The sequence below is a fragment of the Pleurodeles waltl genome, chromosome 9 (genome assembly GCF_031143425.1).
Source record: "Pleurodeles waltl isolate 20211129_DDA chromosome 9, aPleWal1.hap1.20221129, whole genome shotgun sequence".
Lineage (NCBI taxonomy): Eukaryota > Metazoa > Chordata > Amphibia > Caudata > Salamandridae > Pleurodeles > Pleurodeles waltl.
In genome coordinates this window covers 160,344,265-160,354,917 of record NC_090448.1, presented here as the reverse complement: position 1 = coordinate 160,354,917, position 10,653 = coordinate 160,344,265, and positions in this window count along the sequence as shown.

Sequence of the window (10,653 nt, the reverse complement as noted above, 5' to 3'; positions counted from 1 at the left end):
TCCATCTTACCTGTTGCATTGCATGCAGATCATTCAAAATGCTGCAGCTCGTCTAATCCTAAAGGTTCTGGCTTGCTTACCAGGGTCTGCCTACATGCGCCAACTGCACTGGCTGCCCATTGCTAATTAAATCAAATTCAGGGCACTAACTTTTGCCTACAAAGCATTTGATCAACAGGATCAAGGCAGAAAAGGCTTAAATGCTTCTGCCAGTCCAAATCCATGACCAGATCTAATTATCTAAAGCTACGGCATATTTATAGGATCCATAAGGCTAGAAGAAGGGGGAGAACCTTAACCCCAGAGGGGGCAGCATGTGGTCCCCCTTTCTGAGCCTTGTAAGGCCCTCTGGACGCCATCCTCAAGGTATCTTCTAAACATAAAGGTGAGGTGCATACGGTCCACCCCACAAGTCTTGAGAGGCCCTAGGGACTACATCTCCCAGGGCCACTAATTCAAATTAAAGAGAGGGGGCACATGACCCCCATTCACAGGCCAATTTCAGCTCTGGGAACCCATCTCCGGGGGCCTGGTGCATTTATTAGGGGGAGGGGCAAGTGCCCCCCTTCCCAGGCTGCTTTTGGCCCTGGGGAACTCATCCCTGGGGCTTGGCAGATTTTTTAGGAGGAGGGAGCACACTGCCCCCTTTCCCAAACCACTTTTCACCCCAGGGACCTCATCGCCTGGTGCCCACCACTTTAAATGTTGGGTGCCCTCATGCCCATACCTACTTATGCTGCTCCCCATGGGTGGGAGTAATATTTAGATCATTTTCCCTGCCCGCTGAAACAGATATAGGGGGTCATTCCAACCTCGGCAGTAAAAGGCGCTTACCGCCGTTCAGAAGACCGCCATAACACCGCCGCGGCCGCGGTAAACCGCCACGGTCATTCTGACCCACAACAGGCAAACCGCCAAAATACAGACATCCACAAAAGTCCGCCACACCAAAGGGCAGCGAGAAACTGGCGATGACCAAAGCTCCACCGTCACGCCAACAGAAATACGCCCACACTATCACGACACACGAATCCACGCGGCGGTCTTTCAACCGCGGTATTCCATTGGCGGTACACACCGCTGCGCTCAAAATACACACACACTTACAAAATACAACCACATTGGGCAATTCAAAATACACACACCTGAGACACATACATACACCACTCCCACACACCCAATTAAATATAAAACACACACCCACATCACCCACAAATCTCCACTCCTAGAGATTCGTGAACACGCACCGAGAAAAGACATCCGAGCACCCAGACGACCAATTCACTGTCACCCAGCAATATTTGCACGCACTTCACACAACACAACAATACACATCACCACACTTAGCACCACACAATCCACCCTACACATCACCCACACCACCCCATGGCACCACAAAGACACCCCAGGTTCTCTGATGATGAACTCAGGGTCATGGTGGAGGAAATTGTACGAGTAGAGCCACAGCTGTTCGGGGCACAGGTGCAGCACACCACCATTGCCAGGAAGATGGAGCTATGGCAAAGAATAGTCGTCAGGGTCAACGCTGTGGGACAGCACCCAACAAATCGGGACGACATCAGGAAGAGGTGGAACGACCTACGGGGGAAGGTGCGTTCCATGGTATCCAGGCACAACATCGCGGTGCAGAAGACTGGCGGCGGACCCCCACCTCCTCCCCCAGAATTTACAACATGGGAAGAGCAAGTCTTGAACATCCTGAGGGCCTCGCAGGAGTAGGCGGAGGAATGTACTCTGGTAAGGCAAATCTTAGCTACTTCTCCCCCCACCCCACCTGCATGCCAACTCATACCCCCACCCTCACCCCCATCACATCCTACTCCTAACTGTCTCACCATCACAACCCACCCATCCCAACACCTAGCCCTGCATGAGTCCACAAAGCATGGACACCCATCACCTAAGCATGCCCACTGCACATACACATACAACCCCCCCCCCCCAACCACATCACAACAGCCCCCACAAAGGAATGCCAGCACTGGGGTACACGGGCACCCACCCATTGCACGCTATGACACACACAGAAGCAATAACCATACTTTTATACCCCTGCAGGACCCGAACGCCACGTCACCGCGCAGGAGGGTCCACAAATGTCCCCTCCACCTCCAGAGGAGGCCCACAGTGAGGACAGCAGCTCTGTCTCCCTGGATCTAGATGACCAGCCCGGTCCATCTGGGACCTCGGGACAGTCGGTTCCCCTCACACAGACACAGGCCACAGTAGACCTTCCCCCCTCTGGGAACACCAGCACAGCACCCACCCAGCGGGCCCATACCTCTGTCCCCAGGACACGTCAATCAGCGGTGTGTCCACCACTACAGGGAACTCAGGCTAACCCACCACCCCAACAACAACAGGGACCTGGGGGCAGTGGTAGTGGGCACACGGTCAAGGGGACAGAGGCCCAGGGAAACAGGGGTACTGGGAGGGCTGCTGTGCGACAGGGGGGGGACAGGCCCAGGGAACCCAATCTCCACGAGGCCCTCTCCTCCATCATGGGAGCATACCACCGCTCCCAGGAGACGATGGTGACGGTCCTGCCCAGGTTTCAGGAGATCCAGCTTCTGCAGGAGGAACAGTATATGGGGTTCAGGGAGGAACTAAGAAACATCAGTTCCGCCATGGGTACCATCGTAGTGGCCCTGAATGAGGTAGTCACGACATTGCGGGACACTGTGGCACCTCAAAGGGCCCCTGACACTAGCATGCACCAAGAACTGCCTACCACCTCCGCCGGGGCTAGTGGACAGGAGGCCCGACACAAGACCAACAGGCCACCAGAACCCCACCCCCTGCAGAAGGTGAACCACCCCGCAAGTGGGCCCTGAGATCCAGGAAGAAGACAGAGTAAGATGTCAAGACCAAAGGATACCGCCCTGATTGTCAACCCACTGTCCCACATTGTCACCCTGTCCAAACTTAAACTGCCCCTGCTCCACTTCCCACAGGCATTTGGACAATGCACCTGTGAAACTGATAGTCTGGACTCTGCCATGGACAATCCTCCACCATCACCCCTCACCGATATGCAACCACCCATCCAATTTAGAGCACTTGAATAAAAACACTTATTGCACAAAACAATCTGGAGTCTGGCTGTGATTTAGAACAAATGTATTAGACATGACCGTACCAAAATGTTCATTCACATTGTGATGGTAACAAACCGCTGTCACACAGCTGTAGTCCATGGGGAAACAAAGCAGATGTCACGCAGTGGGACCCACAGCTCTGAAAACGGAAGGGAAAGTCACAACACAGTTACCATACACTGGGGGAAAAAGTCAGACAGTAGAGAAGTAGGAGTCTTTAAGTAAATGTAATATGCCGGTGTCTACTCTTACCTGTGTGTCACTGAAAATACTGCTGTATTACTGTGTTCCTGTTCTCTATGTCGTCCTCTTCGGCTCCCTCCTCTTCACTCTCCACAGGCTCCACAGCTGCTACAACACCACCATCTGGACCATCCTCCTGCAGAAAAGGCACATTTATTATGTTTCTAATAAGAAACAGTCGTAGCTGCTAAATTAAAATAACTTACTGCAGTTGGATTGTGACATCACTATGTCTGCTACCAGAACCAAAAAACAAAGTGCTAAACAGGTCACACAGCATGATTATTGCTGCATTTTAAACTTTTTATCTTCTCATATTCTGTTATTTCAAAAGTAAAATGTGCAAGCACAAAGGAGGGATGTATAGCAATGTGTTTCTTTTTGCCCGCTGTAGTCCTTTAGAAGAAAGGAAGATTCTCTCTGCATGTTACTGTATATTTACTTACATATGTCTATTTCATACTACACCAAAATGTAACTGTACATTTCTTTGCTATTTGCAATCCACATTTTTGCTATTCACCATTTTGAGTGTGTATTTACACCCTGTAGAGACTTACAAGTCTCTAACCTTTTACATCAGGCACTGAGGCCTCCTACAACTGGATTTATGAGTGTAAAGGTACTACTAGTAACTTTTTACATGTGGGGTCCGATTCACATACTGCATTTTGTAATGTGTAAAGTAGCACTACAGTGGTACTATGTACTAAAAATGCAATTCACAAACCTTCAAGTGTGAATCTCCACCTCCCCCTGTCCTGTCTTTCCTATGGGAGATGCTCACACATGTACAATCACTACTTAGTAGTAAATGTGGGGGGCGGCGAGTGCCTGGGAAAAAGGGACATATTTATTACTTAATCAGAGGAGTTTAGGGAGGGTTAAGTAGGAGGGACATTCAAGTCCTGATGTGCTTTGGCATAAGCCTTGTTCACAGGTCAAAGAGTGAGCCATTTAGTGAAATACATACAATTACATCCGGTGCAATGACCACATACAAAGGACTCATGTGAGTAGTCTTTAAGAATATCACAATGACAGACATATTAAAATATTGGCAAACAGTATTATGAAGAATATGATGATGCACATTTGTGCAAACACTAAACAATGATTCAAGCCAAAGGTGTTGTTTAATCACTGGTATCTAAAAAATACACTTCACATGTTAGTTGGTTAGCATGTGAGTTCCTATTACCCATGTGGCTATGGTTGTTTAATGTGGCATACCAAAAGTGTCTATCTCACTAATGATTACACGTTAAGTGGCCCGCATTATTGTAAATTGCATTGTGCAAACACATTGCAGGTTAAATGAATCTCTTAGATAGTCTATTGTATACACAGCAAACATAACCAAAATCTTATGCTGCCCCAGATGGGTATTAATAAATGTATTGTCCAGATAATATATTTTGTGCAAATGTAATCAAGCCACATGCCTCTTAAGTTCATGCTGCCCCAGTGAGCATGTCAGTGATGTCAGAGACAGATATCTTTTAAATGACTATCCAGCTAATAACTGGGATACTGCTGTTGGGTAAGCCAATCCGAACCACTTTTATCCACACATTAAGTGTTAGGGCAGATACATAGGAAACCTGATGTAATATCTTAGGTGCAGCAAAATCATGCTACAGTTCTGTCCAGTGGGTCAATTGTGATGTACAGTATATATGTGCCTGCTCCATGTTTGTCCATTCTGTTGGTCTACCTTTTGAATAAGGGACATTTAGTAGTGAGCCTAGTATATCCTACATATAGGTAAGTGGTAACTAGGGCCCACTCTAGTGAGCTAATTCCGATATCTTAGGTACTGGGAAGTCATTATGTAGTCCTGCCTCAGTGGGCCAATTCAAATGTGCAGTATGTTTATCCCTATTAAGATTAAAAAGGTTAAAAAAATGTTAAGAAAGTAGGTGTGGCTCATTATTCAACAAATAGTTTGTGGAGGTGGGCTGGAGATCAGTGCCAAATACTTCTCTCAATACTATGTTTATATACATTCACATATTCTAAAAGGACAGGCATTTTCTCATCAGAGTTTCGAACTGTAGGTATAGGGGTATCGAAAGTGATTACATATTTCAATTCCAATCGGTGTACTTCTAATGTCCTATTGACTCACACATTGGAACAAAGCATCAGCACTTCTGAAGTGGATTTGATTGACTCCGCAGATAACAATGATGACCATATTTGCCCCAAGACTTTTTTAGATGAATACTGAGTGATACAGGAATAGGAAGGCAAGGAAGACAGAGGAAGAGGAAGAAAATGTGGGGTATGGTAAAGATGCAAGAAATAAAAAAGAGATCCGAAAAACAGAATGAAATTGGCAGAAGAGGCTGACAAGAGAAAGAAATAGCCAGAATTTAATACCACCTAAACAACTGTAGCAAATGTATCTTAACATATCTAAACCTAGGAGGAGACTAGAAATTCAAGTCTAGAACTCTCTTCATGTCTAAAATATCATGTATTGACATTTTTAGGTTTTGTAGGACGCTCAAACTAATTAAATATCATACACTGAAACCTGGCAAATCTTCATATTATCTGATCAATGATAGTGACTTACATAACATTTAAGAACTAGAGAATGAAAGTTAGGTTTCACTAGGACAATACACACAAGCAGACATTCTAGAAGAACTGGATAAAAGTACCAACATCAGTGTTGAGAGTGGTTTGAGGCTCAAATCTAACTTTGTCTCCTAAATGTCTCATGATGAATTTAATATCTTCTAATCAAAAGTAATCTCAGATTTAAAGAAATTAAGGGCAACCTATTTTAAGAAGCTGACTTTATATCATTAGTTAAAAGCTATCATGTATGTTGCTGAAGCTGAACAACAATTGAGTGATGTTGCATACTATTGCAGGATAGATAAGCATGTACACTGTGAGGTTCTACACAATGTTATACTAAATTGGGGAAATGGGTGGGACAAAGGTTTGATCAAGTATGAAGAAGCCTGTTGTCTGTTTTTGAATAAAAGATCACCTCACTCTCCCTACCTTCTACTTCTTACCCAAAGTACATAAGAACATACACAAGCAACGGGTGAGCCCATGGCGGCATCCACTTCATGGCAATTTCAAAAATATTTTATCTCTTTTTATGCCCCATATAACGAACCTAACATCATATACAGTCGGAGCTCGCGGGAGGAAAAAGGGGGGGGCACAAGCCAAAAAAATGAATACATTATAAAAAACGTACCTGTTTTGCTACGCCACCTATAAACCGCTCCTCATCTGCAGGAAAGGCTCAGGCTCCCAGCCTTCCCTGCTCCAATCCTAATGCTGCTTTCATGCTGCTGGCAGCATGAAAGCAGCAGTAGGATTGGACGGAGCGCCCAGCCAGGCACCGTGGGAGCCTCTGCCTGCTCTCCAATCCCGCACTGCATTGCCGGGTTGGACAGAGTCTACAGCGCATGTAAGTTTGGCCGGCACGAGATGCCCCTGTCACGGAAGTGGCCCTGTCCCTTTTGCAGAAAAAATATAATAAACATAGTTTATTATATTTTACTGTAAATGTTTTTCAGCTGCTACTGCAGGCGTGTGGGGGGCGACACTCCTCCGCCATAGTGAAGGTGCCGCCCCTGATCATTAATAAGGGATACAATGGAACATTAGTGTATTCTTGCCATTGCTGTGACTTTCTTCTAGGCCAGTATCATACAAGAACACATTATTAATGTGTGTATATTTTTGTTAAAGTCATATTCTTTACGTCACGTTGATAATATAAACTTGCATTTTCAGGTGTTAGAATTTTGCTTGTATAACAAAACATTTCTTTTTCACGATGCTTTTTACAAACAGCTGCAAGGAAAGACATTGGGCTCTTGCTTTTCCCCATGTTATGCCACCTTATACATGGGGGTGTGGGAGCAACAAATTGTCTGGTTTGTAGAATTGTCTGAAGACACTGACAGTAATGTACCACCGTTGTAATATATCAATGACTCATGTGTGCTCTAGGAATTTTTGCGCATGCATAATGTAATTAGCAATGTTGAGATTGACTTCTTATATTTGAATATCAGTGTATCTGGTGACCATCAAGAGACACAATTGTGTAGGAAAGCCTGCTGCAAGAAATAGTTTACTTTATGTGACAGTAGCTACCCGCCATGCCTCAATTGGAACAGCCTGTATGGTGAACTCCTGCAGGCACAGAGGAGCTACAATACTGACATGTTTATTGAGAAAGAGCAAATGCTAATGAGAAATTGTTTTTGAGGTACTTAAAGTACAGAGCAACATAATGCAAAAGTTACTGATTCTGAATAGGTTAATATAGGTGAAAAGGTTAGGGTGAAAGAAGTATATAGTGAACAAGCCCAACAGTAGCTTAAAATCATGGATCATAATTGGAACATCGTAAGCACTGAAACCACTCTAATTATCAAGATGACTCCTTATCCCTCAACTCACTCAACTAGGGACAAGCTAGATCACTGAAGTATGTTTTGGTAAAGAGACATTTTTATCAAACATCACATAAATCTGTAGGCGTCATGAGTACTTATACAGGCTTCAGAAGATATGGTAATTGCAAAGCATTAAAATATTACTGAGATCACCACTTATTTGATCTCAGACATAAACAAGCATAGAATAATTGCTAAACCACATCATATGTTACTTGTGTGTTTAAGTGTCATTGTAAAAAATGGAACATAGGTAGCACAATATTAAAAATCAGATTCTGGAACATTATACAGCCATTAACAGCAACAAGCGAAGTTATCCTGTTGTCTGGCATTTTCAGGAACTGCAGAACAGTAATTGTGGTGTTACAATTTCTAGGCTTTGACATAGAGGATATCCACACCAGAGGTGGTGACAGAATTCCAATTGTGACAGCTGTAATCTTGCTATATAATTATACTCACCATACATAGTTTTGAATACTTCCAAACTGATGGCTATCCATTTACAAGATTAATTTTGTTTACTCATAGATGCTATATTAACCCCCTGATTTTTCTTCTTAAAGGATGCCCCTGTCCCTTTTATGATGATGTGTTCATGTTACACACTTTTTTATTTAAGCTTTTTCTTTACCTTTTTGTTTGTAGGCCATCTTTAGAAGATGTATATATAAAATGGGAATGGTGGATTAGTTGAGTGGGTAATGGACTATGAGATAAGTGTTTCCACTAACAGATAATAGGTACATGCCTACTTGGGCTTGATTGGCACATTAAGTGCAATTATGTATTGTGCATCATTTGAAAGGACTGCATTGTTATTATGATATTCAAAATGGTTACAGAAGAAGCAAAAAATTATTTTCTAATGTGAATGGTGTGTTGGTATTCTATTATAGAGGATTGGACTATGCTAATAACTTACACCTGGGCTTTCCATCTTACCTGTTGCATTGCATGCAGATCATTCAAAATGCTGCAGCTCGTCTAATCCTAAAGGTTCTGACTTGCTTACCAGGGTCTGCCTACATGCGCCAACTGCACTGGCTGCCCATTGCTAATTAAATCAAATTCAGGGCACTAACTTTTGCCTACAAAGCATTTGATCAACAGGTTCAAGGCAGAAAAGGCTTAAATGCTTCTGCCAGTCCAAATCCATGACCAGATCTAATTATCTAAAGCTACGGCATATTTATAGGATCCATAAGGCTAGAAGAAGGGGGAGAACCTTAACCCCAGAGGGGGCAGCATGTGGTCCCCCTTTCTGAGCCTTGTAAGGCCCTCTGGACGCCATCCTCAAGGTATCTTCTAAACATAAAGGTGAGGTGCATACGGTCCACCCCACAAGTCTTGAGAGGCCCTAGGGACTACATCTCCCAGGGCCACTAATTCAAATTAAAGAGAGGGGGCACATGACCCCCATTCACAGGCCAATTTCAGCTCTGGGAACCCATCTCCGGGGGCCTGGTGCATTTATTAGGGGGAGGGGCAAGTGCCCCCCTTCCCAGGCTGCTTTTGGCCCTGGGGAACTCATCCCTGGGGCTTGGCAGATTTTTTAGGAGGAGGGAGCACACTGCCCCCTTTCCCAAACCACTTTTCACCCCAGGGACCTCATCGCCTGGTGCCCACCACTTTAAATGTTGGGTGCCCTCATGCCCATACCTACTTATGCTGCTCCCCATGGGTGGGAGTAATATTTAGATCATTTTCCCTGCCCGCTGAAACAGATATAGGGGGTCATTCCAACCTCGGCAGTAAAAGGCGCTTACCGCCGTTCAGAAGACCGCCATAACACCGCCGCGGCCGCGGTAAACCGCCACGGTCATTCTGACCCACAACAGGCAAACCGCCAAAATACAGACATCCACAAAAGTCCGCCACACCAAAGGGCAGCGAGAAACTGGCGATGACCAAACCTCCACCGTCACGCCAACAGAAATACGCCCACACTATCACGACACACGAATCCACGCGGCGGTCTTTCAACCGCGGTATTCCATTGGCGGTACACACCGCTGCGCTCAAAATACACACACACTTACAAAATACAACCACATTGGGCAATTCAAAATACACACACCTGAGACACATACATACACCACTCCCACACACCCAATTAAATATAAAACACACACCCACATCACCCACAAATCTCCACTCCTAGAGATTCGTGAACACGCACCGAGAAAAGACATCCGAGCACCCAGACGACCAATTCACTGTCACCCAGCAATATTTGCACGCACTTCACACAACACAACAATACACATCACCACACTTAGCACCACACAATCCACCCTACACATCACCCACACCACCCCATGGCACCACAAAGACACCCCAGGTTCTCTGATGATGAACTCAGGGTCATGGTGGAGGAAATTGTACGAGTAGAGCCACAGCTGTTCGGGGCACTGGTGCAGCACACCACCATTGCCAGGAAGATGGAGCTATGGCAAAGAATAGTCGACAGGGTCAACGCTGTGGGACAGCACCCAACAAATCGGGACGACATCAGGAAGAGGTGGAACGACCTACGGGGGAAGGTGCGTTCCATGGTATCCAGGCACAACATCGCGGTGCAGAAGACTGGCGGCGGACCCCCACCTCCTCCCCCAGAATTTACAACATGGGAAGAGCAAGTCTTGAACATCCTGCATCCTGAGGGCCTCGCAGGAGTAGGCAGAGGAATGTACTCTGGTAAGGCAAATCTTAGCTACTTCTCCCCCCCACCCCACCTGCATGCCAACTCATACCCCCACCCTCACCCCCATCACATCCTACTCCTAACTGTCTCACCATCACAACCCACCCATCCCAACACCTAGCCCTGCATGAGCCCA